Source organism: Pristis pectinata, chromosome 31 (genome assembly GCF_009764475.1).
Source record: "Pristis pectinata isolate sPriPec2 chromosome 31, sPriPec2.1.pri, whole genome shotgun sequence".
NCBI lineage: Eukaryota > Metazoa > Chordata > Chondrichthyes > Rhinopristiformes > Pristidae > Pristis > Pristis pectinata.
This window is the reverse complement of record NC_067435.1, coordinates 4,938,197-4,947,752: the sequence shown is the minus strand read 5'-3', so window position 1 is coordinate 4,947,752 and position 9,556 is coordinate 4,938,197. Positions and strand designations below refer to the sequence as shown.

At 38.6% G+C, this 9,556-nt stretch overlaps 1 protein-coding gene across 4 annotated transcripts in view; it reads left to right on the top strand.

The window, feature by feature from the left end:
* Positions 1-2,227: 2,227 nt before the first annotated feature.
* Positions 2,228-9,556, top strand: part of rfx1a (regulatory factor X, 1a (influences HLA class II expression)) — a 109,338-nt gene continuing 102,009 nt past the window's right edge. Inside the window, exon 1 of one of the 4 annotated variants that reach the window (XM_052042127.1) lies at positions 2,228-2,340. The gene's annotated coding sequence lies outside the window, so the exon portion shown is untranslated. The remainder of the gene's footprint in view (positions 2,341-9,556) is intronic. The other 3 variants (XM_052042130.1, XM_052042131.1, XM_052042132.1) reach the window with 3 other exon arrangements.

Genomic DNA, 9,556 nt, shown 5'->3' with positions numbered 1-9,556 from the left:
AATAAATACTGTGGTTTCACAGGGGTAAATGGTTAAGAGTAAAGAAGATTAAGGCAAAATATTATAGTGATGGCATCAGTTCAAAGCAACTGAAGAAATCAATGGTATGACGCTTCTGCTGGCTCTACGGTGGGCACTAATTAATTGGTTAGCTGAAGTGCCAAATTAATAGAAATGTGGTTGCTAAGGTAACATTTATTTTGAGCAAATACCCTATTGCATGCAGATGGATAGTTTAAACTCTCAGTGTTCATTTCAGTCCACTCAAAGAAACTCACTTGAAAAATCAAGGATAGGTGATATTTTATTGACAAGGTAATGAAGACCTGGAATAAACCACAAATCAAAGGAAATACTGATTTCAACATTTTAGCTGAATTTATTGTATTTATATCAATACCAAACACCTAAATATTTATTTGAATTGCATTTTTTCAAAATACATTTTATAATTTATGTTTGGATTTAAGCTGCTTCCTTTGAATATAAAACATCTTGTCCAAAATAGGTCCAGGTGCTTGCTCAATGAAGAATTCTGTTTACAAGCAAGCAGCAATCACATTGCTGAACTAAATAGCCAAAAATGTAAACTGTTTTTGACCAAAAACATAAAACACAGCCTCAATACTGCAAAATACTCAGCAGGTTAGGTAGTATCCAAAGAGAAAGAAACAGATTTAATATTTTTAGTTGATGTCCTGCAACAGTTGAACAAGGGCATATGGATTAAGAGAAGCAAGAAGCTAATTTAAGCAGGAGGTCTTTCAGGCAAAAAGTGATCTCAGTTTGGATGAATTTCCCGAAAGGAGAATGTAGGTCCAAATCCCTATGAATAGCTGATATCTTGGTTTCTTTGGATAGATGAACTCAGATCAGGTGTGGGGAATGGCTTTGCTCTTCTATATTTGTATTGATAGCATATTAGCAATTATAATGAGAAATGTTGGAAATACTCAGCAGATCACGCAGTTGGTTTCAGAATTAAAGCATCTGCTGTATATACCATACAAGAACTCCAGTTTGAATTGGTTAGACTGTAATATTTCATGTAATAGTGGTGTTCTTGTATACCCAATTTAATTTTAAAGGTTAATTGTACTTAATACTGTGCTCTATATGTAAATAAGTATGCTATTAAATACTTAGAAAACGTTTATTGATTATATTTGCAATACAGGATCTGGCACAGCACAGAAAAGCAAGCAGTGACCTCCTGAAACTCAGGATCCCTTTTGGTTGGAATGATGGAAGCACGGACCATTGAAGTTTGGATGTATTTGCACCTGGATATTTGGATTGGAAATCTTTAAATATAACCACAATTGTCAAGCTGACACTATTTGTGTACTGTTGTTTATTTGTTGTAGAAAAGCATATATGAAAAGCGGCATAGTAGCGTAGCGGTTAGCGCCACGCTATTACAGCACCAGTGATCGGGGTTCAATTCCCGCCGCTGCCTGTAAGGAGTTTGTACGTTCTCCTGTGTCTGCGTGGGTTTCCTCTGGGTGCTCCGGTTTCCTCCCACATTGCAAAGACATACGGGTAGGTTAATTTGGGTTTAAAATGGGTGGCGCGGACTCGTTGGGCCGGAAGGGCCTGTTACCACGCTGTAAAAAAAATTGTGATTTCTATATTGTCGTTCTGATCAAGTGAATTAAATTTAAATTTCGATCTTTTTTCAGCAGTAACTTATACCTCATGAATTAGGTTCTCTCTCCATGGAGTATTATGGGCAATAGCAAACAGAAAATATTGAAAAATACTCAACAGGTTAGGTAGCATCTGAGGAGAAAGAAACAGATTTAACATTTCCAGTTGATGTCCTATCATCTTTTTCTCTCTCCACAGATGCTGCTGACCTGCTAGGTATGGTCAACATATTCTATTTTTACTTTTTATTTCCAGCATATATTTAATTTCGCTTTTGGTCTATTGTGGGGGACAATATATGGGCCAAGGTTGACTACATCTCCCATCGTGCCTCACACAACCATACGTTAAGCACATGCGCAGTAGATGCTCTGCGCGTCTCCATGATCCAAGGTAACCGTCATCAACGCGCGGAAGAGGATTGTGATGACTGACGTAGAACTCAACCAATCGAAACGGGGCAAAGGGCGGGCACCATCGAGTGACAGGCAATTCGCCAATGATTGGAGAGAGAATGGGAGGCCCTGTTAGTAACAAGCCAGTCAAAATCGTAGAGGTGGGCAGGATTTCCGGTGTTGCGTTGCCTGGGTTGATTCCGGAGGCTAGCAACTGTTGCCTTGAGGACGAGCGCCATAGCCACCGTAGTCCTGGCGACTGTTACCCCGTCAAACAACAACTTACGCCACAAAGGTGATTCTTTTTTTTCTCTCTTCTCTACTCATCGAAAAACTTCGTATGATAAACAGAAACACTCTTTCCTGACAGGAGATGATAAAATATGAACCAAAATTCTCAGTCAAAGAGATTAAAAAGATAAAATAATTTTAATATGACGATGCCAAAAAGATTTTTCAGGCACAAAATGGCGGTTGTTAGAGTCCAAAGATCACTCTAACTATTCATTTGCGAGGAAATAGCGAATCTTTATTCTCTGTTTTAATAGTTATAAAGTAAATTGAACTTTTTATAAAAATTTTGATTATTTTTGTGGTGATTGATTATTGTCAGAAGTAGCGTAGGCCGTGCCAGAGACAATTTGAGGTAAACATGTTAGAATGACTGGAATGTTAACTTGGAGACGATGATTTGGCTTGGATTTCATCGTCGTGAAGGCGCGGGTGGTTAAGCTGCTCGTCGTGGGGAATGGCCTGCAATTTAATGGCTTAATACAGCGGACGGCAAGGAGGCGAGGTCCGCTGTTTGCAGCGCAAGGCTAACCGGACGGGAAAGTAGGGTGGGGAAATGTGATTGATTGACGGGGGTTCGGGCCAATGGTGACAGAGGGTGCCCTAAAGGTGTCCGGGACGAGCCAATGGGCGCGGCGGAGGGGCGGGGCTGGGACGGTCTGCGCGGGAACCTGGATGCGGTTGGGCACGAGGCAAGGGCTTCAAATGTCGTGACGTCATTGAGGTGATGCGGGGCAGCCGCACTTCCTGGTTAGGGGGTTGCCTGCAGTTTTACATGAGGCACTGCTTTAACGTGGTTTAGAGGGCTTTGCGGTCTTGCAGTGGGGCAAGAGCAAGCAAGTCATCAGATCTGAAGATTTGCCCTGGGCTAAAAGGCATAGAAACACAATCCAAACTATATAAACTTACACTGTGTTCTCTATTGTGGCAGGGATGGATTCAACTGTGTGCTTGTTCATGCTAATGCTTGCCATTGTGTTCTTTATAAGGCATTATATGTGTTCAACTCTCACACACGTTAGACCAAAGTGAGGATGAGCTCAGATGGTGTATATAAAAGCTTCAAATTCCAAGTTATTCTACAGGAAAATACACAACATGCAAAAATCAGGAATTCTTGCAAACAATGCACCTTGAAATTGTTTTCATTTGTGTTTGCCTACTTTTAACAGGGCAGGAGTATAATTTTAGTGTGTTTATTATTAATCGGTGTTCAAACTAGTGGAAAGATATGCCAAAACAGAGTGCACGGATGTACTGCTTTCTTATTGCCCATTCTATATTTACACCATACATCTAGTCTTGAAATTATGGCTAGTTTTTATGTTACTATTGATGAAAATAGATGCATCTTAGCTAATTAAAAATGCTGCACTGCCTGTCTGTAATATTGCAGAGATTAATCAAATGCTGTTATTTATCCATTTAACCATATGCTGCCAAAGGCTAACAGGATCACTAAGGGAGAAAGTTGTACACTTTTATAACCCTTCAGATGATCAGCCATTCCAATCTTGTATCTCATATTTTTAGCATTCAGATTGTTTTCTCTCTTCTGGTATTCCAGAATTCAGCTGTCTCCTAATTACACCTCTCCCAGATATACCTTTCTCTCCCTCTTTTAATCTGCATAACCATCTCACAGATGTTCCCTTTTGTTTTCTTTTTGCTCTTAGCTTTCTGTTTAATCCTGCAGTCTGGGCATTGTACCTACTTTACCTCATACCTGATATATGCCCTTCTATTACTGATTCAAAGAATTTTATTTCTGTTTTGATATCTCCTGACTCCTTTGGTACCCTCAGTGCTCCAGTCCTGCTGTGCTTTTATGTTTGTTGCACTTACAAGAACACTTCTACTCTGTTCTGTCTGGCTCAAGGTCGCATTTCCTGCATAGGTTGACAGCGGGATTCCATTGCTTGCAGTTGTATCAATTCTAGGCAGACTGAAAGGCTTACAGAATTTTAAGACCATCAGCTGAGCTCAGTTGTCAAATGCTATTCCTGCTGCTGCTAAAAATTAAACCACAGAGGCAGCAGTATAACCAGTTGGGAAGTTATTGCCCGTTGGGAATTTTGACATTTTAAACTGCCTTCCGTAAATGGTCCATGTTTCAGAATTATACAGGAGGGTGGGGATTGCTGCTGTCTAATAGACCATGGATTTCTTACTGGGCTTCAGGCCTTGATGTTCAAAACTCTTTCCTCAAATGTCCAAAGGCTGGGCTGGTGCATTGAAGGCGATTTCATCGTCAAAGTTTGCCTTCAGTGAGGAATGACTCCCAAGACATGGGAAGTAACACATGTTTTTCAGGGTCTTTATTGTCAGAGATGGTGTTATGCAGCGGGGTAGATTGGTAGAGGACCGTTGTTTTGCAGATGTTGAGTGTAAGGCACATACTTGCATATGCTTTAGTGATTGAGTTTGAACTCAGCCTCTGAGTGTGCATATACAATAGAGTCATCTGCATACTGCAGTTCAGCTACTGAGGATCAGATGACTTTGGTTAATGATTTGAAGAGCTTCCAAAATTCTTCTCCAGCAGGAGTTTGTTGTATATTAAGTTACAGTCCATAGTTGGTAGATTACAGCACTTCAAGTGCTCATTCCTAGTTTTAATTGGGATGAGTGTTTTTATCTGAACAGTGGGTTTCAAATATTTGATTGAAAGTATTTTCTTCCAGCCTTCCTCTTATACTTACAATTACCTAAATCTTTGTTCCCTAGTTATTGACCACTCAGCTCAGCTCTGGTGTACCTTCCCATGACCACCCATAATTTTATACAGAATAATTAATTCTTTCCCATGTCTCCATTACATGTTTCATTTCCTGGCGGTCTTGCTTGGCATAAATCACTATTTCTTATCTATTACATGTTGCATGCTCTCACCTTCAAAAATGTCCAGTAAATGAACATATTTAAATGTAGACAGGCATACTGAGAAGAGGGTGGAGACATAGAGAGAAATGATAGCAAAGAATTGAGAGATAACATACATAAAATAGCAAAATGTAGAGATCACATACTGTGGAAAAAGTAGAATTTAGAAGATGTGAGGTGACATTGTGAAAGAAATCGATTGACATGAAAGCTCAAGTAATAGTATCTGATTTTTACAATAATATGTTTTGAGTAACTTAGTTGAAATTTACCCATTTAGGAGATTGAAGCAGAAATAATTGAATTTTGCAATGTTTCTTTGTCCAGACCTTGTTACTTTTTTGTCTTCTGCACGACACTTCTTGACATCTTTGGATACAGTGGTATCTATTGATGAGGGGCAGTTACTTTGCACTGTAATATAGTAAGTGCTATACAGTGAGATGAGTACATAATTGTAGAATGTTTCAAGACCAAAATGAACTATTCAGGTATTAAGTCTGATCTAGTAAAGAGCTACCTGGGCAATCTTTTACTGTCTGTATGTTACTTAATATCCAGATGACTATCTAATGTTTTATTCTTTTTAAAATCCAGCTACAACTTTAGAATCATATTTTTGAGTAATTAGGAAAAATCTAGGCAAATTATTATTTTCCTCTCACTTTCTCCCTTTCTCTCTTAAAGGCAATAATCCCACTGCTTCACAAATTTCTGTATACTGATTGTTCATTTCTACCTTTTCTATTTGACTATTCCTTATATATTGAATTTTATGACCTTATTTGATGGTAAGAAGCATCCAGGAATAGTACTTGCATTAAATGCTTCCTGCAGAATGGTTCAGTATGGAACATTTTTGAGATATTAATACTAAATTAAACCTATTTAATCTAGTATCAGATCTGTTGATGTGCATTCATGTTTGCTGTTAATTACATTACATCAAGGCCCAGTGCAATTGCATAGGCTGCACAATCCAAAAACTTCATCTGAAAACATCAGAGTCGAGCATAATTCTGCCTCACTTTATACAAATGTCGTAAGCCAAGTATGTATTGGCCCTTAACCTCTTACCCACTTTCCAGCAAAAGCTGCTGGAAAGCTGTGATAAATAGGAACCTTAGATAATCCTTCTGTTCCTAGTCCAGGAATTTTGAGACTAATTTTAGTAACCTTACAGCTTAATTGAGCTAACTCAACATAAACCTGAAACCAAACGAACATGGCACTGTCGGGAGTACTTTGTGTTGCTAACTTTCTCACAACATCGAAAATTTTGTTTTAGTACTTGCTGCTGCTGTCAGTGAAATAATAGCTGAAAGTATGTGCATGTATATCTTAGTGGTGAACAGCAACTCCTCTTTTAGAGTTTGTCTGTTGTAGATTTAAATTTGATATTGCCCAAGAACTATACATCAAGCAAATCCTCGTATTTCTTGCAAATATTATGTGTGCCGTGTGGTAGTTGGGGGGGGGGGGGGGGCGGTCTAGTATTGGTAGGGGCTGGTGGTGGTCCAAAATGAAGCACAAATGGCAGTAATTATTACTTTGAGTGCTTTTGTGTTGTGGATGCCAATATTACCCCTCCCCCATTTGATATTTCGGATTGTATAGGACGTTATTCAACATCTGCAGTACAAATAAATTTTCGTGTGAAACACCCCTAAAACAATGTTGCATGCATTGTGCATGGTAATAGAATGGACAAAATTGTGTACATTGTTTTTGCTGCTATGGACAGATATGAGGAAACAAGGTTGACAAATGTGAAAGGACACCTTTGGCTAATTTTTTATAATAAGAGTAGAGATAAAGTTAATGTTCCTAGGGCCTCAAAACCTGTTTTCATTAACACACTGGTTCTTGCAAAAATGTTTTTTTTCTGATGCTGACAAACCTGTTACTGTTTACTTTCTCCTTAATACTAGTGATTCTATTTTTATGGCTGCAATGTTTGTAGAAATGTTGAGAAACCCAGCCAAACTATTCTACACTAAAATTGCAATTGTTCTGATGTGTCCCACATGTGCACAGGTTCTGTTTTCTTGACAAAATAATCTGTTATTTTTGTGCCTTTAGAAATGTATTAGAACACTTCATCTTTGCCCTGGGTATCTGTGCTACAACATAGAATATTGGCTAAAATAACAGTGTGTTTATGTATCTTAGTGGTGAAATTCTAGCTTCAAGCCCTAGGTGACGTTTGCACAGTCTGTGTGAACAAAACAAGCAGTTGTGTTACCCCCTCATCAAGTGAGCCTTTGGCCTCTCCACTGCTGCAATTGCCAGTCAATTTCAGCCTGATGCCTGCTTCCTTCAGTTAGCATCATTCGATTCAATCCTCACTTCACCCAATTCCTGTCCATCATACTTCCTCTGCTACTTAGTCCTAATCATTGATTTCTCCATGCCCAGTTACCAAGTACCAAATATTTTCCTCCCAAATGGTATGGACAATTCCTGGGTATTGCATTTGTTGTTGGTTTTCTCATCTCACTGCTAGCCAGGATGTCATTTTGGCCAAACTGATAATGAGGTTATCGTTAAATTGAACTCCCTTCATATTCTTTGCTCCCTCATAAATTTCAGGGTCAATAAATCAGTGGTGTACTAAAAATTGACGCAGGTAGGCATTAACGTGTTCGGCTGAGGTCACCTGCTGCACTTGTGATTCAACTTGAAATAAAAAAAAACAATTCTCCAATCTATGAAAAGAAAACCACCAACAGGATACACTAGCCAGGAATGAGGAAAGAGTAATATCATACCGAATTTTAATTAGATTGCTCTGTATCATGATCTATACCAAAGTGAAAGTTTGTTTTCTCACCTTCATTCGTGTTAGTACTTTCATATGGCATAAGCATGAAGCACACTTGGCAAACCTATAAACAAACAACATTTTTTTGTAATATACATATGAAAATCCTTAATAGGAGTCTCATCTGGAAACAATGCAACTGAAACACAGTGTCACTCATTGGTTCAACTCAACATTCATAGAGTCATACAGCATGGAAACAGGCCCTTTGGTCCAAATGGACCATGCTGACCAAGATTCCCATCTAAGTTAGTCCCATTTCCCCTCGTTTGGCCCATGTCCCTCTAAACCTTTCCTATCTATGTGTCCAAGTGTCTTTTAATGTACCTGCCTCAACCACATCCTCTGGCAGCTCAATCTATATACTGACCACTCTCTGGGTGAAAAAGTTGCCCCTCGGATTCCTAATAAATCTTTCCCCTCTCACCTTAAACCTATGCCCTCTAGTTCTTGATTCCCCCAACCTGGGAAAAAGACTGCGCATTCACCCTATCTATGCCCCTCATAATTTTATACACCTCTATAAGATCACCCCTCATTCTCCCACATTCCAATGGAAAAAAGTCCCAACTTGCTCAACCCCTCTCCATAACTCAGTCCCTTGAGTCCCAGCAACATCCTCATAATTCTCCTCTGCACTCTTTTCAGCTTAATGGCATCTTTCCTATAGCAGGGTGACCAAAACTGTAATAGTCCTGTATCCAAAACTGTAATAGTCATGTATCTACTAAATTTGCTATTTTCATCTTCTAACACCAAGAGCTACACTTTAAATATTAATACAAACATTATGGGAGGTAGACTAAAAATATTACAGTATTCTGATAAGACATTTGTAGTAGCTCATAAGTTATCATTTTCCAACAAATATACATTTCGTTCAATTAAAATGCCCAGCTATTACTGTCTTTTTTTTGGTGAAAGATAGTGAGTGATTCCACTTTTTAAGAAAAGTCAAGTGTTCTATGTCAGAACAAGTTAGTCTATTCAAGTAACTGACAGTTCCACTGCACACAGGACGAGAAATCATTCTGTTTTTTACTGAAATAAACTCTAATATCATAATGGATCTTTACAAATAATTTCCACAGTAAGCAAAATAATCCAGCAGTTTTCATTCCAATAGCAAACAGAAACCACAATATGCACTGTGAATCATTAATAGGCGAGCTGCCTTAATGTGCTCACACCCTCAACTATTGACTACAGCACATTGTTCCATTTATGGACATGTTTCATATTCCACTCGCAGTTGCAGGCCAATAGGATATTTAGAATCCCTCAATCTGACACAATATTCCAGATATTATTTAACTTGGCATTTATCAGAATTAAATATTTCAGCATGCAGTGGTATTTCCTATGGGCTATAGTTGAGATCACTTGTGATTTCATTAAGGATAGTGCATTGTCAAATTCCTTCAACATTATTTCGCGAAACAAACCTCTAATGAGACTCAATGGCCAAGACTTAATTTCACCATCCTCAAATACTATTATATGCAACTCCTGC